Below are 25,663 nucleotides of genomic sequence, written 5' to 3'. Positions count from 1 at the left end.
GAGAGATCGGATGTATCATGTGAAAGCACGACCGAAACACATATTAATTTTAAGACCAATTTTTGGATTGGCACCAAGAAACATGATCTAGTTCATAACCTAAAGTTTTTGCTAAACTTTTTTGGTTTTCCGTGCTTTACACACCTTTAACCTTGTTCGAGGTGTTCTACATGGTGGTTCTGCTCAAAAAATCTTTTCCGACCCATAGTTTGGCATCTTCCCTACTGAGCTCCACCTCGGAGTTGCCAAAACACACTTAAAGGATGAAATAGTTCCCGAGGAGATATGATCCTAGGGTCGGCCATATTGCCCAACCAAAGTCTCGGGGATACTAGTTATACAGTTCATCAGAGAATAAATTACACTAACCGGATAATCTTTTTCGACCCGTAGTTCGGCATCTTTCCTACCGATATGCACCTCGGTGTTGCTAAAACATAGACAACAAGTGCAATACGGTTTGTGAGGAGATTCTACCCTCAGGTTAGTCGGCCGCACCCAACCTATTTGTCAGGGGCTACTGCACACTGTGTTTAAATTCCTAAAGTATGTTGTCGAGCAAGGAATTGATTCGGAGGACGATTTCGTGAATCGACATGAGTCTCACGGGCTACTGGGATAAGCAGTTTTATTTTTCGCTTCAGGTTCTTCTCAGGTTTTAGACCGACAAGCACCTTTATTGCTACTGGCTATATATCTCGATAGTAATTGAATTGCACTAATCCAAATCAGACCATGGCCGAGGTGATGCACCACCTCGGAAACAGTCCAGCATATAATTCAGATGCGAATGGTTGGCTCCATAAAACATTATTCTGGCATTTAAGCACGAATGAATTCCTTCAAATTTTCACAGACCGAAGTAATTTATGACACCTCGGTTGCCGACCAGCGTTGGAGCTCGGATGCACAAAAAGACACCTCATATACAGTTTGGCATTGGAGCTCGGACGCAAGAGGACAATGCCACATGGGAAACACTTCAAACCCAAGGTGTGACGCAATAATTATGAGGCATTGATAAAGGCCAAATACTTAAAAGGGGCTCTTCGGATACCCGACGTGTGAACTCTTCGGATTCACCCTGGTGGTCCTCAAGATCAGTGATAGGAAGATTTGTTGAACCAATTTTTAAGACCGATGACCAAAGATGAAGACCAGTTCAGAAGAACCAAGGAGAGTCCCCAAAGTAAAGACCTATGTTGGGAAATCGGGAATTCATCGGCGGATGAACTAGTGATTACCGAACAGAAATGGGAGAAGAACTCGTCCCCCAAGCCGAAGACTTTGGATGCGTGAAGATGCTGAGAATCAAGACTACGTCATTGGTGGCCAATTCGGGGGCTACTAAGGGAGTGCGGAACTAAGGCGTCCTCTGTCGCCCGCTTATATCTACGGGGCGGACTCATGGGCCACTTCTGGCAGCCGATGACATATACGAGGAAGATTCCACAAGACTTGGTGATCAAGACAAGGACTCCCCTACACCAACGTCGCCGACTAGGACTCTTGTTATCTTAGGCATGTGGTGCATTATATAAACCGAGGCCAGGCTAGTTGATGAACAATCTCATAGTCATATGATAATTGCACCTAGGGTTTAGACCACAACCTACGATCTCAAGGTAGATCAACTATATATTCGATACTCCAACATCAATATAAACAAGAGCAGGATGTTGGGTTTTACCTCCATCAAGAGGGCCCGAGCCTGGGTAAACATCCTCTCCTTCATCCCTTGTTACCCATCAATCCAAGATCCATAGTTCGGACCCCCTACTCGAGATTAGCCGATTTTGATATTGACACCCTTCCAAGCAAAGGTTCCCGCATTACTAGAAACTGGTATACGACATTTATCTGTCTATGAGGAAGGTAGTTCATTACTTCCAAGACAATTTGATCATTGTGATCAGTGATGCTACCCTGTCAGAGATTCCGAAGAAAAGAGGTGCCACGGGCTGAGTGGCGAAATGGGCGATTGAGCTCCTCCCCTTGGAAATCAAATTCGAAGAGAAGAAGGCAATCAAGTCTCAAGCCCTCATGGATTTCTTGGCCGAATGGACCGAACAAGAACAATCGGCCCTGAGCCTCCCCGAGCATTGGACCATGTTCTTCGATGCATCTAAGATGCGCAATGGATCGAGGATTAGAGTGGTCTTAGTTTCCCCCACGGGAGACCGACTGGACTATGTGCTCCAAATCCATTTTGAATCGTCCAAAAATGAGGCCGAGTATGAGGCCCTATTGGCTAGGTATGTCCATCTCACTCGTCGTTCGATGGTTTATGGTGTATGGTGACTCGAATCTCGTGGTGAACTAAGTGATGAACGAATTGGACATTTCGCGCCCGACGAAGACAGGATACTGCAATGCCATCAATGAGCTATAGAAGAATTTTTGAGGGGTTGGAGTTACACTACATCCCTCGAATCAAGAAACAGGCTGCTAATGATTTAGCCAAGACCGGTTCCACTCGGAGAGAACTTCCGAAGAAATGTGTTCCTAGAGCACCTGCGCTCACCAAGTATTAAAGAAGATCCTGATACGTCTCCATCATATCAATGATTTATGAAGTATTCATCCCATATTAACCTATGTTTACAAGTTATATATGGCTTCAATGCACTTTTAATGATTTAAGTAGAACTAACCTGGAGTTACGTTGTTTATAGCAGAATTGTTGTGGTGTCATTTTTTGTGCAAAATGAAATTTCTCGGAATCGCCCGAAATTATTTGGTGATTTTTTGTTGAATATATGAACAACATTGGGGTGAAGAAACACCGAAGGGGGCCCGCTGTTGGCCACAAGCCATCAGGGCACGCCCAAGGGGTCTCAAAGGGCCCTGTTAGCTTATGGCCCCCTCGTAACTTTATTTTGCGTGATTCCAAAGCCAAAAAATCCTATATGAAAGGATCGATATGGTTGACTGGAGGGGGTGAATAGGCAACGACCACTTTTTAATTAATCTTAGAAAGTTAAGGTAAACAACATATGGGTTCACAAATATTACAACAACGGGGTGAACCCTAATGAAGCTAATAACGAGAGCTACTAAGACAAGTAAGAGATAGACGACAACATAAGCATACACAAAGTAAATGTTAGAGATAACCACAAGTGGAACCGATGGAGACGAGGATGTGTTACCGAAGTTCCTTCCCTTTGACAGGAAGTACGTCTCAGTTGGAGCGGTGTGGAGGCATAATGCTCCCCAATAAGCCACTAAGGCCACCGTATTCTCCTCACGCCCTCGCACGATGCAAGGTACCGTGATTCCACTATAGGTTCCCTTGAAGGCGGCGACCGAACCTTTACAAACAAGGTTGGGGCAAACTCCACACAAAGCTTGGAGGCTCACAACAAGACCACGAAGCCTCACCACAATGGAATGTGGCTTCGAGGTGACCTCAACCATCTAGGATGCTCAAAACACCCAAGAGTAACAAGATCCGCAAGGGATTCGTGGGGGAATCAACTTTTCTCTTGGTGGAAGTGTGGATCCAGGCCTTCTCAACCAATCCCTAAAGAATCAACAAGTTTGATTAGCTAGGGAGAGAGATCGGGCACTTTTGAGCTTAGGGAGCAACAATGGAGCTTGGGAGGGTAAGAGATAGGGTTCCACAACTAGAAGAACCCTTTATATAGTGGGGGAAAAAATCCAACCGTTTTCCCACTCACAGCCCGTGCCTAGCGGTACTACCGCTGGATGCAGCGATACTACCGTTGGCACTCCAGTGGTACTACCGCTGGCTGCAGCGGTACTACGGGCCCCTGGTAGTGCATAAGAACTACCACCGCCAAGAAAGTCTTCGCGAAAAGGTCCGTCCACGTACAACCGCTAGGCAGGCGGTACTAAGCTCCTGGAGTGGTACTACCACTGACCAGGGGCGGTACTACCGCCAGCTAGCGGTACTACCGCTAGATGCAGCGGTACTACCGCTAGCACTCCAGCGGTACTACCGCTAGGGCCAGCGGTACTACCGCTAGGCCCAGCAGTACTACCACTGGGGGACCGTTTGCAAAGATGAAGGAACCACTACGGCGGGAGCCACTCCAAAGTTGCCGGCAAGGGGGAAAATATGGGAAGTGTGCGCGTGCGAGATTGATTCCACCCAAACCTTTCCACTACGGTCCCCCTCTTAATAGTATGACTTTCCTATGACTCAAATAAAGAGAATCATGGAGAACACTGTGCTTCTGTTCCACGAAAGAGGGGGCGAGTCCTCTTGTGTCGTTGACGTGTGTTATCTGAAATCTTAATACACACGGTTAGTCCTTTGCTATACTGTCATCAATCACCAAAATTACTTAGGCATAAACTATGCCCCAAGAATCTCCCCCTTTTTGGTGGATTGATGACAATACTGGATTTGCACAGAGATTAATATGAGAACAAAAAGATAGAGATATATGAAAATAAAGAGCATATGACTCACAGCATATGATGGAAATAAATCTCACATAAGGTGATGTCCCACGAAAGATAGCAAAATAGAAGCAAACCAACACGAAAGATAATCAAAGCTAAGCAAAGTTCAACTCTCAAAGCAAATCTAGCTCCTAGACTCTCTCCCCCTTTGGCACAAGACACCAAAATGGGGCACACCTAACGCCACAGGTGGTTACTCCTCATCCTCAGCATCGCCAGACTCGTCCGTACCCTCCGGATCGTCCTGCTCCTCTTCATTGTCCTCTTCCTCCTCAGCGCCAGACCACTGGTAACCTTGAGCCCGCATCCAAGCAGCCTCTGGAGTGATGTCGCCCTCTGATCCGCTGGAGATGTCCACATCAAGTGTCCTCAGGACACGCTTGTGCGTCTGGCGGTTCTCCTTCTGAGCCACGTGCGTCTGATACTGGCCCTTAGCTTGCATACAGAAGAGAGTCTTCATCTTATCCTGCAGCTTTATGGCCCAAGATGGCATGGCAGAAGAGCGGGACTGAGAGGCGGTCCCTCTGTCAGCAGCAGTCTTTGTGTCAGTGTCCATGTGCTGAGAGGAAGTTGATGGGTTGGCCCATTTGTCCTTGACGCGAAGCTTGACAGGATCGTGCACAATGTAGTCAGCTTGAATGTATAACTCCTCCTGCGGATAGGTGTCTTGCCACTTCTGACGGATATAAGCAAACAAGTAGGGCCCGTAGATGGGAACCTTGCACATCATGATGCAGTTCCAGAGCTCAGCGAACATCACATCAGAAATATCAAGAGGGGCAGACTCCTTAGTCATAGCCTCCTCACAGAGCAGGAGCATCTCAGCCAGAGAGCCATGTACCTCGTCGAAGTTGCCAATGCGAGGAAAGAGAGTGTTGCGGAAGATCCGATGCATGATGTCCAGATGCCTGGGGAGCACACCCTTCTTCACATAGAGTAGCTGCAATCTGTCCTTGGCGGAGGCCCTATCAGTGGAAGCTGAGCATGATGACGCGACCCAAGTGGAGCGTCAACTCCCTGGAAATCAACCTTGAGGAATGCCATGAATTCATGCCAGGAACCGGTCATCTTCTGAGTCCCAGTCATCCACACCATGGAGCGCTCGTCATCAGGAGAGAAGTGAACCGTGACATAGAACTGGGCAACAACATTGGGGTCAAAGTCTGTCTTGAAAGAGATGATTTCCTTGATGCCCAGTTTGTCAATCAGAGAGAGAGCATCACCAAAGTTGTCCATGTTCCGCTGAAGGTGAGCCAGGTCAATCCACTGAACGGGGACACAGTTCTTCTTGAAATGGTTGATGATATCACGGTAGATCCTGCAGTGATCCCTTGTCCACACATGCTCGACATTCTTGATCACAGCCCGCTCTTGGAGATAGTGGTTTTGGGTGCGGAACCGCAGAAAATCCTTAGGGGGCATGGAGCGAACGTTGAGCCCCTTGTCCTTGTAAGCGGTCTTCTTGAAGGCCTGCCTTTTGGGTTGCAGACCTGAAGAAGCGGAGCCCTCTGGAGCCTCTGGGTTGCGATAATGCTTTGACTGTGTGTCCTGTGGGGGGTTCGAGCGGCGAGCACCACCTGTGACACAAAACACACACCGAAAAAGAGAGACAAAAGGAGTCAAGGCAATGAACAAGAGAAGGCAGAAAAGTAAACACACATTGCCAAGCACATGAAAAGAATACACAGAGAATCCTCCTGGCGGTAGTACCGCTACCCCTGGCGGTAGTACCGCTGGGGTCCTGGCGGTGGTACCGCTACCCCTGGCGGTAGTACCGCTGGGGTTTGATTTTCAGATCTGCAATAAAAATAGACCCCATAGATATGGCTACAAGAATTTTATGAGGGGCATGGGCTGTGTATGAACACTAGGAACTCCACCACAGCCCTAATCACATGAGGATCACAAGTACCATCTAAATAAGCACATGCCTAGTCAAGAGAGAGCAAGTTTTAGATCTAATCCAAACATAGTTCAAGTGCTTGATCTAAAACATGTAAATCCTAGGGCATGGCAAAATAAACAGCAAAGATTCATAGGACCTACACTCCCCTCAAATATCTCCTTCATGCCATCCGAGAACAAGGCACAATATCAAAGACATGGATCCAAACCACCAATGCTCCTAACCCTAGAACAAGAACATCAACCAAGAGAAGAAGGGGAGGAGCTTTACCGGGGTCCATAGCACTTGGAGGAGGAAGGAGAAGTGGAGCAAATCCTCCAATTCAACGGAGAGAAGGGGCTGCATGAATAGAGATCAAAATAGGGGGATTTCGGGGTTGGGGAGGGAGGAGCCGCTAGGAAGAAGAAAGAGGCAGGGGAAAACGAGCTCCCCCTCCTTTATATAGCCCAAGGGGTACGGGCCAGCGGTAGTACCGCTGTGGTCCTGGTGGTAGTACCGCTACCTGGCAGTAGTACCGCTGGATGCAGCGGTAGTACCGCTGGGGTCCTGGCAGTAGTATCGCTCCCCCTGGCGGTAGTACCGCTCTCCTTGAGACAACCCTAATAAATTCCTTGTTAGGTCATGGTAGATTGGGATCCTGGCGGTAGTACCGCTATCCCTAGCGGTAGTACCGCTGGGGTCCTGGCGGTAGTACCGCTACCCCTGGCGGTAGTACCGCTGCAGATGTCACAACGGGACCTAGGAGAAGAGAAGAACATGGGCAAATGACAAGTAAGTGGAAAAATAAGATAGCACCAGAAATATATACTGACTTGTCATTTTATATCCTTTCTCCGATATGAGAGAAAGGTGGGGGGGGGGCGAGGCCACCTATGTTTGAGACAAAGGTATGACACTGCAAAGAATTATCCTTGGGTTCATGACCAATGCTCGTCTTTGAAGCACAAGTGCCATTTGACAATGGCTAAAGTGAAAGACTAGATCGATTTATGCATAATGGGGGGAGGAAAAGTTCATTGAGAGAACAACACTCCCCCTATGTCCATGCCTACATCTAGACCAAGATAGAATGCATAGTGAGGTGCAACATGCCTAGCATCAATCCACATTACTTGAATCAATGATATTTAGCTCATGCCTTAACTCCCAGAACTTTGCTTCATCTAGAGGCTTAGTGAAAATATCTGCAAGTTGCTCTTCAGTGTGGATGAAGTGAACCTCAATATCACCTAGCTTGATATGTTCACGAATCAAGTGATGACGAATATCAATATGCTTGGTTTTGCTATGTTTCACTGGGTTAAGGGAAATCTTGATAGCACTTTGATTCTCACATAGAAGAGGCACTTTGTCACAAGTGACACCGTAATCCTTTAGAGTTTGCCTCATCCATAGCAATTGTGCACAACAACTTGCAGCTGCCACATACTCAGCTTCGATGGATGATAGAGAGACGCAATTCTACTTCTTTGAAGACCAAGTTACCAATGAGCGACCAAGGAATTGGCATCCTCCGGAAGTGGACTACCTCTCCACACAATCTCCTGCCCAATCTAAGTCAGAATAGCCAACTAGATTGAAGTTTGCTCCTTTGGGATACCAAAGACCAAAGTTTGGGGTATGAGCCAAATATCGAAAGATTCGCTTAACAACCATATAATGACTTTCTTTTGGTGCGGATTGAAACCGTGCACATATCCCTACACCCAACATAATATCTGGTCTAGGTGCACAAAGGTAAAGGAGGGATCCAATCATGGAGCGATATACCTTTTGATCCACTGCTTTACCATTGGGATCACTGTCAAGCTTGCATCTTGTTGGCATGGGGAACTTGACCGGTTTGACATCTTCGAGCTCGGACCGTTTGAGCATGTCTTGAGTGTACTTGGCTTGTTTGATGAAGGTCCCTTCCAGGCCTTGTTTAATCTCGAACCCGAGGAAGAACTTCAACTCTCCCATCATGGACATCTCAAATTTCTCAGTCATTAGTGCAACAAATTCTTCATTGAAGGAAATGTTAGGAGAGCCAAAGATAATATCATCAACATATAGTTGGCATATGAACAAATCCCCTTTAACCCTCTTAGTAAAAAGATTGGGATCTATCTTCCCAATTTCAAACCCACGATCTTGTAACAACTCAGTAAGATACTCATACCACGCACGTGGGACATGTTTAAGGCCATAGAGTGCCTTATTAAGTTTGTACACATGATTTGGGAGCTTGGGATGTTCGAATCCCGGGGGTTGTTTGACATAGACCAACTCATTTAAAGGACCATTAAGAAAGGCACTTTTCACATCCATTTGTTGTAATTTGAAGTTATGATGAGAAGCAAATGCAAGCAACATGCGAATAGATTCTAGACGAGCAACAGGGGCAAAGGTTTCACCGTAGTCGATACCCTTGACTTGGGAGTAGCCTTGAGCCACCAATCTTGCCTTGTTTCAAATCACAATCCCATTGGAATCTTGCTTGTTCTTGAATATCCATTTGGTCCCGATGACATTATGTTCCTCCGTTGGCCTAGGCACTAAATCCCAGACTTGGTTGCACTCGAAGTTGTTAAGTTCTTCATGCATGGACATAAGCCAATCCTCATCATCGAGCGCTTCCTGTACCTGTTGAGGTTCACAATACGAAACAAACGCGTGATCCTCACAATAATTCCAAATCTGTTGACGGGTGGATACTCCCCTTTTCAAACTGCCAAGTACATTCTTCATAATATGTGACTTGACTCTCAGCTTGTTCGCAATCTTGGCTGCTCGACGCTCCAAGAGTTCTTCATTGGATAACGGGGGAGCATCGACTTGTTTACTTTGCTAGCCCTTGCGTCTTGAGCCTCCCTTGGCACCGGCTGTTGGTGCTGCGGAAGGGAATTGTGAGACAGTATCCTGATCATCTTGTCCTTCGACTTGAGCAGGTTCACGAGTTTGTTCTTGTATTTTTGGTTGCTCTTGATCTTGATATTGTGCTTCTACTTGGTCTGGATCTCGTGGTTGCACTTGATCTTGATCATGAGCAGGTTCGGAGTCTTGGGAGAGTGCTTGAATATCATGAGACACATCGTCATTGTTGGGCAATTTATCTTGACCATGAGCTTGTTCATTTTGTTGAGAGTCTTCTCTTTGTTCATCGGAAGCGTGTGGGGCTTGTGGAGGTGATGGCTCCACTTGAGTAGAGCATTGTCCTTCTCCTTCGGCCACAAGGGGTTCCTCAATGGGGAGTATTTGACCAATCCCCATTCTTCTTATGGCTTGGGGAGGAATTTCATCACCTACATCACAAAGACCACTTTGCTCCACTTGGGAGCCATTATTTTCATCAAACTCCACGTTACACGTCTCCTCAATGAGTCCGGTGGACTTGTTGAGGACACTGTAAGCATGAGACTTTGTAGCATAACCAACAAAGATGCCCTCATGTGCTCTAGAATCAAATTTAGCTAAACGTGCACCTTTCTTGAGAATGAAACACTTACAACCGAATACCCGGAAGTACTTGAGATTGGGTTTGTTTCCAGTTAGAATCTCATACAGAGTCTTGTTCAAGCCTTTGCAGATATAGAGCCGATTGGACGCATGACATGCTGTGTTGATGGCCTCTACCCAGAAGTTATATGGAGATTTGAATTCTGCCATCATTGTCCTTGCAGCGTCTAGCAAGGTCCGGTTCTTCCTTTCTGCCATGCCGTTTTGTTGAGGGGTATATGGTGCAGAATATTGGTGTTTTATTCCCTCATCACCTAGAAACTCATCCAAGGTGTAGTTCTTGAACTCGGTGCCGTTGTCACTTCTAGTCATCAAGATCTTTGCTTCATGTTGACGTTGGGCTTCATTAGCAAAGTTGATGACAGTTTGTTGAGTTTCACTCTTCTTTTTGAAGAAATATACCCAGGTATATCTTGAGTAGTCGTCAACAATCACCAAGCAATACTTTCTGCCTCCAAGACTATCAAATGATGGAGGGCCAAACCGATCCATATGGAGAAGCTCCAATGGCCTCTTAGTGTAGATAAGAGTCGTTGGACGATGAGTAGTTTCATGAATCTTTCCTTCAATGCAGGCACTGCAAACACGATCTTTAGCAAAACTCACATTTGTTAGTCCACGAATATGGTCCCCTGTCAGAATACTTTGCAAAGATCTCATATTGACATGAGCTAAACGGCGATGCCAAAGCCAGCCCACATCAACTTTAGCCATTAAACATGTCGCGGTCTTAGTGGGTCGCTTTGAGAAGTTCACCACATAAAGACCATTTTCGACATATCCAACATAGGCTACTTTAAGAGTCTTGCTTCCCAGGAGGACCACAGTATCAAGATTAAAGAATATGGAAAAACCCATAATTGCAAGTTGACGAACCGGAAGTAAATTGTAGGCAAGTGACTCAACAAGCATGACCTTCTCAATAGATAACTCTTGAGAGGCGACCACCTTACCAAATACCAATACCTTTGACGAGGATGCATCGGCGAATTGGACATGGGTGGGCATAGATGGAGAAGGACGCACATCCACCACTAAGTCCTTGCTTCCGGTCATATGATTTGTTGCTCCACTATCGAGCAACCATGACACCCCACCGGAAGCAAACTCCTGCAATAGATTAAGGCTTGGTTTTAGGTACCCATTTTTAATGGGTCCTTTCATGTTAGAGAAAAGGGTCTTAGGAACCCAGATAGCCCATTCAATATACTCATTGTAGGAACCAACAAATCTGGCATAAACATGCCCATCACTAGCACACCATAAGACATAAGAAGAATTGAGTTTGTCGGCTGTGTTAGTAGGAATGGTTTTGCACTTCTTGAGGTTTCCATAGTCCATCTTGTTCTTGTTCACCTTCTGAGTCCCCTCAACCTCTTTTACAAAGATGTCCATGAGGGTAGGAGATTGTTTGTTCCTGTTCCTCCTTTTACCTTTTGACTTGGAGGTAAGTCCAAGTCCCTCCTTTCCTACAACACCTTTTTGAGTGCTCAAGAGGTCGTTCAGGCTCTTCTCACCTTGTATGCATGCCACAAGGCCCTTCTCAAGTTTCTCCTTTAACTTGGCATTTTCCTCCACAAGATGTACATGCTCACAACAGGGATTAGTTGCACAAGCATTATCAATTAACACAAAGGGAGGACAAGTAGAGATATCCTTGGTAAGCTTTGCTTGGAGTTGATCATGAGACTCTTTCAGAGAGAAATGAACACCTTTCAAGACCTTGTGGGCCTTGTCAAGTGTGTCAAACTCCTCTTTGAGTCTGTCATGGCCAACCCCAAGAGCATACTTTTCAGACTTAAGCATACGAGTAAGAACAACATCATGATCTAGTTTCTTTTGCATTTTAGCGCAGTCGTCGTTATATGACTCCTCAAGAGCCAAACAAAGACTGCGCTCCTTTTCTAGAGCAGTAGATAATTCAGCAATTTCATCGGCATAGTCACGACTGTGTCCCTGAAGCTTGGAGATGGTCTCCTCATGAGACTCAATGAGGTCAGTGGCCTCACCCAGTTGTTCCAAGAGAGCAACAAAGTGCTTCTTGGGTTATCCCTTAATAGTGCACAGAAACTTGTCAAGATCATGCTCATTAAGTTCCCCAACATCACTATCTTCAACACAATTTAACAATGAAGGAGCAGTAGCGATGTTGGTCTTAATGATGGGAGTTACCTGATTGATACCTTTTGCCATGAGGCACTTGGTGATGTGGTTCTCGTTGGGGCGTTGAAGAGAGTCACCTTCTGGGGAGAGGTAGTGGCAATAGCAACAGTTGCCGTTGCCACTGTATCATCATCATGATCATCATCGGAAGGGTACTCTTCAAGGGCCATCATCCCTTTTGGGTGGGGTTTCTTCACAAAGTTGTTCTTGATTGGAAATGATTTGGTTTTGTCTTTGCGAATGAGCTTGCCCCCGTTGTCTTCCCTTTTCTCATAGGGACATTCGGCCACGAAGTGACTCACGTTACCACAGTTATAACATGTCCTTACTCGTTGTTTGGGTTTGAATCCACTCGAGTTGTTCTTGGTAAAGGTGGGTCTTGAGTTCCTCTTGTTGCCCCAGAATTGCCTTGATGCAAGAGCCATGTGCTCATGATAGGCATACTTTGTGTCTTCCGGGCAGCTCTCCTCTTCCTCATCCTCTTCTTCTTCTTCAAGCATTGCTTTTGCTTTCAACGCAACGTTGGGTGAAGTTGTATTTGAGCGAACACGAGCAAGTGCATTGTCGGCTGTTTCGTTCATGATTGACATTGCAATGAATTCATCCAACACCTCACTGGAAGACAAGGAGTGGAAGTCTAGCCGCTGACGAATGACAGATGACATGGCTTTGTTGAAAGGCATGATGGCTTTGAGAAACTTGCGCTTGACCCATGTATCATCCACATCCTTGCTCCCATGATCCTTGAGTGCCACAGAAATAGCAGTCACCCTCCGATAGAGATCACGAGGGTCCTCGTCTTCCTTCATCACAAACTCATCGGGCTTATCAAGTATCACTTCGTAGTTGGATCGTTGAATGCTTGAGCTTCCCTTGTACAACACCATAATATGCTCCCAACAATCCTTGGCCAAAGTGAAGGGACGCAAGTGAGGAAGATCTTCAGGTGGCACTGCGGACTAGAGAATAAACAAAGCGGAGTGATTGTATTGATTGTCTGCATCTTCTCTTGGAGTGAGGTTGCTTGGATCATGGGGATAATATCCTTGCTCTATGATTCTCCACAAGTTTGTTGAGCTGTGATTCAAATGAGACTTAATAGAAAATACCCAGTTAGCAAAGTCACCTTTTACAAGCTTAGGAGGAGGACCAACAGGATTAAGACGCGGTGCGGGAACGGATCCTCCATAGACCATGGGGGTGGAACTGAGGCATATGTTCCAGTCCCATCCTTTTCGTGAGATGAGGAAGGTCGCATACCTTTAGCCGCTTCCTTAGAGGAGTTGGCCTCCGAATCGGTGACGGTGGGTTTAACCACTATAGCCGGTTCGGGTGGACTTTTAATTCCCTCAATTAACTCTTTAAACATGGTCTTGACTTCGTTCGTCAAGGACGTCTTGAGGGCGGCCATAGCCGTATTCAAGTCGTACCTTGTGACCGAAGTCAAGTCCATGGCCTCGGGTTGCCCATGGTTAATTCCCTCTTCGCCTTCCATACTCTTTGGGTGGTTAAACCCTTAATAAAGAGACGTGGCTCTGTAACCAATTGAAAGGATCGATATGGTTGACTAGAGGGGGGGTGAATAGGCAACGACCACTTTTTAATTAATCTTAGCAAGTTAAGGTAAACAACATATGGGTTCATAAATATTACAACAATGGGGTGAACCCTAATGAAGCTAATAACGAGAGCTACTAAGACAAGTAAGAGATAGACGACAACATAAGCATACACAAAGTAAAGGTTAGAGATAACCACAAGTGGAACCGATGGAGACGAGGATGTGTTACCGAAGTTCCTTCCCTTTGACAAGAAGTACGTCTCCGTTGGAGCGGTGTGGAGGCACAATGCTCCCCAATAAGCCACTAAGGCCACCGTATTCTCCTCACGCCCTCGCACGATGCAAGGTACCGTGATTCCACTATAGGTGCCCTTGAAGGTGGCGACCGAACCTTTACAAACAAGGTTGGGGCAAACTCCACACAAAGCTTGGAGGCTCCCAACAAGACCACGAAGCTTCACCACAATGGAATGTGGCTTCGAGGTGACCTCAACTGTCTAGGATGCTCAAAACACCCAAGAGTAACAAGATCCGCAAGGGATTGGTGGGGGAATAAACTTTTCTCTTGGTGGAAGTGTGGATCTAGGCCTTCTCAACCAATCCCTAAAGAATCAACAAGTTTGTTTGGCTAGGGAGAGAGATTGGGCACTTTTGAGCTTAGGGAGCAACAATGGAGCTTGGGAGGGTAAGAGATAGGGTTCCACAGCTAGAAGAACCCTTTATATAGTGGGGGGGGAATCCAACCGTTTTCCCACTCACAGCCTGTGCCTGGCGGTACTACCGCTGGATGGAGCGGTACTACCCCTGGCACTCCAGCGGTACTACCGCTGGCTGCAGCGGTACTACCGCTGGGCCCCAGGTAGTGCATAAGCACTACCACCGCCAAGAAAGTCTTTGTAAAAAGGTCCGTCCACGTACAACCGCTAGGCAGGCGGTACTAAGCTCCTGGAGCGGTACTACCGCTGACCAGGGGCGGTACTACCGCCAGCTAGCGGTACTACCGCTAGCACTCCAGCGGTACTACCGTTAGGGCGAGCGGTACTACCGTTAGGGCGAGCGATACTACCGCTGGGGGACCCTTTGCAAAGATGAAGGAAACACTACGGCGGGATCCACTCCAAAGTTGTCGGCAAGGGGGAAAATATGTGAAGTGTGCGTGTGCGAGATTGATTCCACCCAAACCTTTCCACTACGGTTCCCCTCTTAATAGTACGGCTTTCCTATGACTCAAATAAAGAGAATCGTGGAGAACACCGTGCTTCTGTTCCACGAAAGAGGGGGCAAGTCGTCTTGTGCCGTTGACGTGTGTTATCTGAAATCTTAATACACACGGCTAGTCCTTTGCGGTACTGTCATCAATCACCAAAATTACTTAGGCATAAACTATGCCCCAACACTATAAATAGAGGAACGCTTAGAAATTAGGAGAGACTCTCCGTCTCACCATCACAACTCTCTATATCGATGAAAAACCAATCTAGAGAGAAACCATTAGCGAAAATAAAAGAGAAACAAAGAGAGAGAGATCCAATCTCAGAGGGGCTCTCGCCCCTCTGGGAGCCAAGGAGGCCAAGGACCAGAGGGGAGAACCTCTACGCATCTAGGGAGAGTCCATGGATGAGGAATCCTAATGGGGGAGACTCTCTCCCCCTCTCTCCCGGTAGCGCCGGACTGCCGCCAGGGGAACCATCACCGCGGTGATCGTCTTCATCAACATCACCGTCTTCATCACCTTCTTCATCTGTTTTCAGCGGTCCACTCTCCCATACCCAACTGTAATCCCCTACTTGAACATAGTGTTTCATGCCACATATTATTATTCAATGATGTGTTGCCATCCTATGATGTTTGAGTATATTTATGTTGTCCTTTGAGTTGATTGATGATCTTAATTGGTTTGAGTTTATGTTTTATTCTGGTGTTGTCTTATGGTTCCCTCTTGTCGTGCACATGTGAGGGTTTTCTCATTGTATGGTGTTGCAATACGTTCATGATTCTCTAATAATGGGTGCGGCTAGAGTGACAAAAGCTTACACCCGAGTATGGTGATTGTTGTGTATGTGAGTAATTGGGACTTTATGTTTAATGCTATGGCTGGGTTTAACTTAATGATTTCTAGGTGTTGTGGATGCTTGGTAGAGGTCCAATCATAAGTTCATATATCCAATTATGTAAAGTATGTTAGCTCATGCCTCTCCCTCATATAAAATTGCAAGAATGATTACCGATCTTGTTATCAATCGCCTAGGATGATTTCGCACACCATACCATCATTATTCCACACTCTCTATTTGTAATATATTGTAATATATTCTAAATTTATTTAGGCAGCAAATATTTTCATATTTTTGTTCTCCAATATCATGCAAAACTATCCTCTTTATACCCACAATGCAGTTTTATTTCTTGTTACTAGAAAGAAGCAAACATTCGGTGTATGTAGATTCGTATCGGTGGCATATAGGACTTGAGAGAATACTGATCTTACCTTTAGATCCTTGTTGGTTCGACACTATATACTTATCACTTCCATCTTTGGAAAGTTCTATGATGATTCCTTGCACTTGGGGATTATCAAGCTCTTTTCTAGCGACGTTGCTGGGGAGTAATAGCATGGGGTTAATATTTTCATGTATGCTTGTTTGCTTTAATCGCTAAGTAGATTTTGTTTTTTTGTTTCGGTTTTCTTGTTTTATTTATTTAGTTGTGGGTGGAACAAACCAAAAAATTGAAAAATTAAAAACACAAAAAATTTACTTGCCTCTCAAAAGAGAAGCGATTGGAAAGTTATCATTTAAGAAGTGAGGGTCGACCTTGAACACTTGTGTTCGTGCTAATGGAAACAATGTAGAATTTTTCATGGAAGATTCTCATAAAATTAATTATTGCCTTATATTTTCCACTATACATTAAAATAATGTGCTTTTCATAATATTCATTATACTCTTTTACATGTTTCATCCACTATTGTTATGTGAGCATCATTGAAATCATCATGTCTACCTAAAAGGCTTCCAAGAAAAGCACTTGTTGGGAGACAACCCAATACTTATCCTTTATGTTTTTGCGTGTCCACATGATTAATAAAATATAGTAATCATGTTTTGTGAATTTTATTTCAATAACGCGCCAAGTAAAGCCTTTGGGATGATTTGGATGATAGTAGATATGATCCTGTGCAAAAACAGAAACTTTTGCATCAAGTGCAGAATTTTTCTGATTTTACTGCAAAGCCGTTTTGATATGAATTTTTTACATAGTATTTTTACAAAAATTACCTAGTCTTTCCTAAGATATTTGAATTTTTTGGAGTTATAGAAGTATGGTATTTGTGCTGATCATTACAGACTATTCTGTCTTAGACACATTATGTTTTTGCTTGCATAGTATGCTTGTTTTGATGATGCTATGGATTATATCGAGGGATATAAGCCATGGAGAATTTATAATATAGTACCTTATGAAATAATTAAATATGATTCATTTTATAATAGTACCTAAAGTTTATGATTTGCCTACTATACTCATTGTTGAGGAAATCATTAACTGGTAACTGCTCGGTTGGCTCGCGAGTAGGGGGTTAATAGGCTAATCGGCAAGTTAATCAGCCATTTAATCCATTAATTGGGTTATTCATTAGTTAATCGGCTACTTGGTGACCCTACGAGTAGGGATTAATCGGCAAGTTAACTCGTTAATCGTAGGAATTCTTGAAAAGGGACTATACTAACGGATCTCACGAGGTTTCTGTTAAGTTTTGTGTGACTGAAGTCTTCAAGTTTTGGGTGAGATACCGATATGAGGAGGATAAAGAACATCAAGATCCTAAGATAAGGGATGCCCGAGGCAGCCCCAAGGTAATATACAAAGAATACTCAAGCGTCTAAGCTTGGTGATGCCCAGGAAGGCATCCCCTCTTTCGTCTCCAACATTATCGGTATATCTTACTTGGAGCTATATTTTTTATTCATCACATAATATGTGTTTTGTTTGGAGCATCATTTTATTTTATTTTCTCTCTTAGATATTATTTATAATCTCGTTTTTAAATAAAAAGTTCCAATAATTGCCTATAGAATGCCTCAATTGTGTGTGTGAGGGGTGTTGTATAAAAAGAGAAAGTTTTTCTTAGTATTTGAATTATGAGATTTTACTGGAATGTGGTAAGTTTATGAAATTTTTACACACTATTGTCATAAAAAATATTTATCTTTCCTAAATGTTCATAATTTTTGGAGATACATAGGTAAAGTTTTTAAATTGATTACTACACACCGTCCTATTTGGACATATTGTTGTCACCGTTTTATTATCTACTTATCCTAGGGTTTTCATGGCTTATATTAGTAGATATAAACTGTGAAAATGATAGTATATAGTACCTAATGTTTGGAAATTATTATGCAACTTGTCGTGGTAGTACATTAAGTGTGGATTTATTCTTACATGTACTAACCTATCTCACGGGTTCTTTTCAAGTTTTGTGTGGATGAAGTTGTTGAGACTTAGGTGAAACCGGGATATGAGAGGATTGAAAGGGATATAAAATATCAAGCTTGGGGATTCCCAAGGCTACCCAAGTAAATATTATAAGAATTATCAAGCATATAATCTTGGGGATGCTACGCATCCCACCTCTCTTCGCCAACAATTATCGGTTAGCTAATGTTAATCCTAAGTTTTCATTGATTCACATGTGTTATTATTGGAACATATTTGTGTTTATTATTCCCTTTTATTTTATGTACCATGCTGATATGAGATAATCCTTGGTTGATTTATAGAATTCTTCATGTGCTTCACTTAAATCTTTTGAGCATGGCTTTATAGATTGCTTCTGTCCTTCACTTATATATTTTGAGCTTGGGTATTGATCTATCCATATTTATTGAAGAATGCTCTATGAACTCCACTTATATATTTTTGAGAGTAGTTTGATGATCAGTCTTGTGCTTCACTTATATCCTGAGAGAAAATGTTTAATGAACTGGATGTCATAAAACGCGAAATTATATATGCTTCATATGCTTATCCCATGGGGAGTAGTGACTACACATACTACGAGTATAAGCAATGAATTTTATTTGAGGTTAGCAAACATAGCATTGGTCCCTTTAACAATTAATGAAATAATATTGAAGGAAGAGAGATTTCACATATAAATATACTATCTAGGACATCTTCTATGATTGTGAGCCCTCATTAATTATTTTCAAACTTGATCGAGCAGTTGACATTGGACAAGGAAGAATGTAATGGTTACGCTTGCTTATATTCACATAGAAGTTATATTGTAATGAAACCTCCAACATGTGGTGCTTGCTTTAGATCCTTTGCTAACCCAAAAAGTTTCACTAAGTAGAGATACTGCTTGTGCATCCATAATGCTTAAACCAAGTTTCTTTCCATGAGAGTACACCATACCTACCTATGGATTGAATAAGATCCTTCAAGTAAGTTTTCATCGGTGCAAAAAGCAATAAAAATTGCTCCTAAATATGTTTTGTTGGAAGGGAAAATAAGCTTTGTACAAACTTGTGATGGTGAAGAAATAAAAGTGATGAACTGAATAATAAAGTTTTCCATCACAAGGGGCAATATAAAGAGATGTTCTTTTTCATTAAGATATTGCACATACAAAAATAAAGCGCATGACAACTTCTGCTTCCCTCCCAAAGGGCTTATTTTTACTTTTATGTATTTACTCTTCTACATTTACATTTATGTAAGAGTTAATAATGTTCATCCCTACTCCAACTACTAATTCTTTAGTTGGCAAGCATCATGTGGTGGGGAAAGAACCAGGCACATATATCCAGTTGGATATAAGTGATAATGATTAGTTATTGTTAACATTATCCCTAAGATGAATAAGTTGGGAGTCTGAACATTAAGCCCCTATCTTCCTATGTGTTTTATTGAAACTGCTTGTCCTAAAAATATGCCTTGAGTATCAGCAATCATAGAAGACTAAATGATAGTTGAGTATATGGAATGTTCCAAATCAAATCTCTTACATGGACCCTTCCTGAAAATAAGATGAATTGTAACTTTTTGATGACTGAAAACATAGTTTGCTAGTTTTCAAGAAAGTTTATGTTCTATACCTTAACATGTGAATGTCTTGTGACTTGATCATGAGAAGTTCTATGAGAAAAGAGTTGTTGTTTTATGATGCTAGAAAAAGTGATTGGAAGTAACATTGATCAAACTTATATACTATGCTAGCATTCACACTTCACAAACTATTTCCTTTATCATTTACCTACTAAGGACCGGCAGGAGTTAAGCTTGGGGATGTTGATAGATACGTCTCCAATGTATCTACTTTTCCAAACACTTTTTATCTTGTTTTGGACACTAATTTGGATGATTTGATTGAAACTAACCCGAAATGACGTTGTTTTCAACACAACTGCCTTGGTGTTATTTTTGTGCAGAAATAGAAGTTCTCGAAATTGGAGGAAACCTTTTATTATTTTTTTCTGGGATTTATAATGAATTTTGGAGCAAAGACCCATCAGAGGGGGGCTGGCTGTGGCCCATGAGGCAACAGGGCGCGCCCACCCCCACTAGGTACGCCTGTTGTGTGGTGGGGCCCACGAGCCTCCGGTCGGTGTCAAAACTGCTAGATCTCGTGTAGGGTGTCCGGAGCTGTAGATCTTGGATCAATGGGGAACAGGAAAACACATGGATAGTATTTGCCCTTGTTCGGGCCCTCTCGAAGAGGTAAAACCCTATGTCCTGCTTGATTATATTGATGTGTGTATGATCATTACACAGTCGATCTACTGCAATATTAGTTGAATCAAACCCTAGATGGGTCGAATAATGTTTTTGTCCCATACGAAATAAAACTCTTCGGTTTACATAGACACCAGGGGTACCTAGGGTTAAATATGGTCGGTTACCATCAGGGAATAAATATGTCGATTTTACCATCTTGACTTGGAGGACACACACAAAGGCTTCGGAGATTTCCTTCCTAAACACAGTGTCGTCTTATAGCTCCACCCTTCAATAATAGTCACATAGCGGCCCACCTGTCCGGCCCATAGAGATTGACCGGCGGACCGAGGACTCCTTAGTCCCAGACTCCCTTAGTAGCCCCGAAACTAACCTCCAATGTCGGGGTCTTGATCCACAACAACTTCACGCGCCCAAAGTCTCCGGCTTGTGGGGCGAGTTCTTGTCCCCATCTATGTTCGGCCAACAACAGTTCAGCCATCGACGATTCCCCTATTTGTGAGCAGTATGTGTTACTTAGCCTCGAAGGCCAACCGCTCGGGTGTGAACAATGCCTTTGTCTGACAACTTTTCGCAAAAGGTCACGACCGATCACGACCACTAGCCAGTTATGAAAACTTGATTCACGGTTCAAGGCAGTTCCTTCATTTGCACATCCCATCGCCCCATTTTTTAAGGTATATGATTCATTATTTGGGCTATCCACGCGCACATAACGCCATCATTATATCGGGAAGCAACGAGGTGTGTGGCGCAGAAAGGGGACTCTTCGTATTACGACTGCTTATAAAAGGGAAACAACCACCAAAGCCCTCACACGCTTCTTGGATCTCGTATTGCCATCGCCTTCCCAATCTCTTGATCTCTAAGCGCCTAGATCGAACCTATCCCCCAATCTCCTCAAGCCACCACGCCCCCCAGCTCAGCCACGGCCGATTCCGGTTCTAACGGCAAGTGGGAGGCTTCATGCGTCATCAATGATGACATCCAGGAGTTGAAAAGGGAAGGCTATCTTCCGGTCGACGTAGTCCATCACGCTCCAGAGAAGGGCCACGTCATCCCCACATAGAAGCAAGGCGAGAGGGTGGTGTCCATCCCTCATTTCATGTGGGGACTTAGCTTCCCATTCAACCCTTTGTAAGGGGTTTGATGTTTTTCTACGGGTTAAATTTTCAAGATCTCGCATTGTACTCTTTCTTGCACATTTAGGCCTTCATAATTATCTATAAGGCCTTTCCGCGGGTCCAACCACACTTCGTCTTGTGGTAAAAAGTCTTCAATTTTAAGCCGGAGGTAGTTGATAGCGAGCAGGTGGACTATGGGGGCGATGATCAGCAAGCTCCCTGGGTAGATTGGATGGATGGTACCTTTATAGATACTGTCAAAATCTGGCAAATGATTGGTTTTACATCACCGAATCACACGACGCGGACTGGGCTGCATCCCCCGAATTTAGACTCGAACCTCCCACAAGGCTGGTGTCGTGGACGAAGAAGGGCTCGATTGGGGGCCAACCACAGAGGTGGAGTCACCGTAGAGGTGCATCTCCCGGTTGGTAAAGAAGAAGTTCAAATTGACCAATGTGGTTCAGATCATGCTTTGGAGACACCTCCTATCTTGCCAACATCGGGTTGCCCCAATGTGGTTCTACAAGCCCAAAGACCCTGGCACCATGCTCTGCTTTTACATCACCACACACAACAAGTTGTGGAAGGTTTTGTTCAAGCCTCGAAAGGTCTCGCCGGTCGAGGAGGAAGACACTGGCCTTGACACCTCACAATCTCCTCAAGAGGTATGATAAAAGTTTACTCTTGTGTTTGGGTACTACCTTTTAACAAAGAATCTAACCCTTTCTTCCCTACATTAATAGAACTGTCTAGAGAAAGCCAAGTGGATCAATGGACACACACCACTGCTCGAGGGCCCAAGGACGGCCTTGCTGATGGAAATCCTGGTCGAGGTGCCGTACAAGGTGCCGAAGAAGAAAGAGAAGAAGAAGAAGGACGAGTAGAGGGATGCCCGAGAAGGCCTCTGCCCAAGAGGACCCTCGGACACTAAGTCCGAGGACACCCAAGCCCCTTCAGCTCTTGAGGGAGAGTAGGAAGAGGACGGGGAGGAGAGCAACTTCTCGTTAGCAAGAAAGAGGGTTCCGTCCGATGATGTTGAGAGGGATCTGCCTTCTCCTTCCCCGAATAGGCAATGCAGTGCCAATGTGGCCCTATTTAACCAAGGAGTCTGAGTTTTTGAATTGATTCCTCGAAGGAACCCCAGGGTCAAGTCACTGACCCCAAAGGTATGAATTCGAAGACTCTATCATTCTTCCCTATTGTGGTTCATTACTAACCAAATGCATATGTGTTATGTTGCAGCCCACCACTTGACCTCCCTACCGATTAGGCCTCGGAGGGGATTCTCTACCAGCCAAACCAACAAAGAGCGGGACTGCATCACGCACTACACCTCCTTCGGTTGTCGAGGAGACCGGGGAGGTGTTGTCCTAAAAGACCCCTCCTGGTCCGAACACGGGGGGCGGGGGTGATGACATCATGGCCGAGGATAATACCTCAGCCGTAGAACACTAGGAGGGAGAATTCCTTCTGGAAAACAAAGAGGGAGATCCCGGTCAGCCCGAGCTCTCTCCGAAGACAGCCTCGAAGACCCCCAGGCCCCCTGGTCGTCTATTACATCTTCCACTAAAGGGGAAACCGAGGTGCCATGTCGAGTGCCAACCATAGCAAAGCGGGACGAAACTAGTTAACCGGCTGTGATGGAGGAGGCTTTCAATGGACCCTCCATCGCTGAAGAACACTGTACTCTCCTGGGTGCGGTTTTACAAAGCATTCAATTTGTTGACAACAGACTGAAGAAGGCTTTCGGCGGCCTCTTGACGGGCTTCCCTTTTACCAAGATAATTTCATTTTATATGGTTTTGCAATCCTCATATATAGTTGCCCCCGAGCCCTATGTGAGTATTAAAAACTCAAGCAGGTGTCCAATAGCTTAGAAAACGCTGCTGATAGTAAAAGTGGGCCATAACCCCCGAGACTCTAGCAGGAGTGAAGAAATCCTGGCAGAGGATCCAAAACCCTATAACCCGGGAGTCTGACATGTATGAGTTGTTATGCAAGCCTCGTCTTCAGTAGCAACCACCAATGTCGTGGAGCTAGCGGAGATGAATCGGAATCTCAAGAGTTGGGAGGAGCTCGACCTTCTTAACAAGACTTTTGACAACGCGTAATATAAGTCTGGACTGGACTACTTAATATCGTTATTTTCCTCATTAAGTGAGGTATTTTGGGTTTTATCCCTAAGTGTGGGGTGCTTATTACAACTGCGCTGAGATCGAGAACCTAAAGGCCGAGCTGAAGAAGGCGAGGCAAGAGGCTGCCGAATAGAATTCAGCGGCGGAACAAGGACCGTCAAACTAACATTGTTAAAGAACACCAGCGATAAGCATGAGGCCAGGGTGGCTGAGGTGCAGTACGAGCTCAAGGATGTCATCACTAAATGTGAGGACCTTGAGCAAAAGAATAAGGATCAGGGCTCCGAGCTGACCACCTTAACCTCGGCGATCCAGTAAGCGCAGATGGAGGCGCAAGGCTACCACAAGGAGCTCTTCCAAGTGAAGCTTATTATGGATGGTAAGCAGTACTTACTGCAATGTGTCTTTGGTGGTAACAGGTTCGCGTTTCTCACACGAGTATGGCGTTCCTCATGCGCTTTTGCAGATCTTCTCAGGAGTGCGACAAATGCGGCAAGGCACTTTGCGACCAGAGAGGGGGATGCCGAGCTGAGGCTGTTTTGGGTGCGGTTTCAAGCCCCCGAGCACCCTCTCCTCCTTACCAATCAGATGAAACAACTCATGGAGTTGCATCGGATGGTGAAGCTAGCCATGAAGGACCTCGGCATCAGGCTATGGCCTACGGAGCCGCTGTCGAGCAACTATTTCAGGTTGGTGCAGAAGTTGTGCGACGTCGTGCCCGGATTGACATTCTGAAGCATTCTGTATGCATCGTGGGAGCTCGGATGGCCTTTGCGAAGACCATGGTGCACTGGCCGAAGATGAAGTTGACCGTGATGGCCACCAGACCCCCGCCTCCCGGAAAGGAGCATAGGCACCCCGAGCAGTACTTTACCATTGTAATTGATGGTGCTCGGGCGATAGAGGCATTTTTCCCTAAAGATGTAATTTATGAGTGAGTGTACTATCATGTATCATATGATAGTTAAACTCTCGTGCTTTTATGATGTCGTTGCTATGCATGGTATATCATGCTTTATTTTGTATATTTTGACTCATGTGTGATCGTTTGAATCTGAAAGTTACCAGTCGTTGGCTTCTTCCCCCTTATAGATGCTACAAGGGGTGTTTCAACCTCCCCACCGTGACCCTTAGTTGATGTCTTGGTGCCCATAGGCAGTAGTGTGTAAGGGAAACGAGGCAATTAGACTATGTGGCTTTAGTGATCTCACTTAGCCGTAGGAACTTGACTGTGGGGACTAGTTACTAGCCGTCGGTGTTTCCTCATGTTCAGGTATGTCGACATTGCAACCATTATCACTTGGTTTGGGTGAGAACAAACCCTTAGTATAACACGACATAACTTCCATCGATTTTTAGTTTAACACTTGTCACTGGATCACCGACCTCTTCTTGCTTTATATGATAGTCATGTTTCGGCTTTCTCCACTAAGGTACTTAACCAGGCGAGTTGGACGTACAATCGCAGTGGTTCTCCCTTTACCCTCCTACCCGAACATGTGGAACATAGGAGGGTAAATATAGGAGGAGGGCAACCCAACTATTTACGCAAGACATAATTCAGAACCGATTCATATAATGCAATATCCGAGACGCCAAGCACATAAAAAATAGTGTGAGAATGATGCTTGGGGCGAGCTTTACATTCGAGCCTCCAGTCCATTATCCGGTCGCATCTAAGTAAAATATGTTTAGAACTAGCCTGTTTTGGTATCGAAGAGCGGAAAAAAGGTTATGCAACATAAATGACTGTAATGGGACTGTAAAAAGTGGTCTTTATTTCCAATGAACTCATGGCGTCTATCCGTACCATCCGAACTACCAAAGCAACTGTTGCAGATAGTTTGTTTAAAAATAAAGTTATAGAGGAAAGGTTTACACGGGGAATTTACGAGTGGTTTGATGTCCCTACTATGCCCTATTGCAAGTGTGGGCCTTTGCTATTGAGATAGTGATCGGTGAGCGCACCTTTAGAGCGGTTCTTGAGAGGTCACCGTAGTATGTTAGGTTGATGCCGGGTAGGTCCTAAATTATACCTACTTTTTCCTGACGACGTGTTTGACCATAGATCGGTCAAGCTAAACACTTGGAC

The sequence above is a fragment of the Hordeum vulgare genome, chromosome 5H, assembly GCF_904849725.1.
Source record: "Hordeum vulgare subsp. vulgare chromosome 5H, MorexV3_pseudomolecules_assembly, whole genome shotgun sequence".
Lineage (NCBI taxonomy): Eukaryota > Viridiplantae > Streptophyta > Magnoliopsida > Poales > Poaceae > Hordeum > Hordeum vulgare.
Note: the sequence above shows the minus strand (reverse complement) of the source record.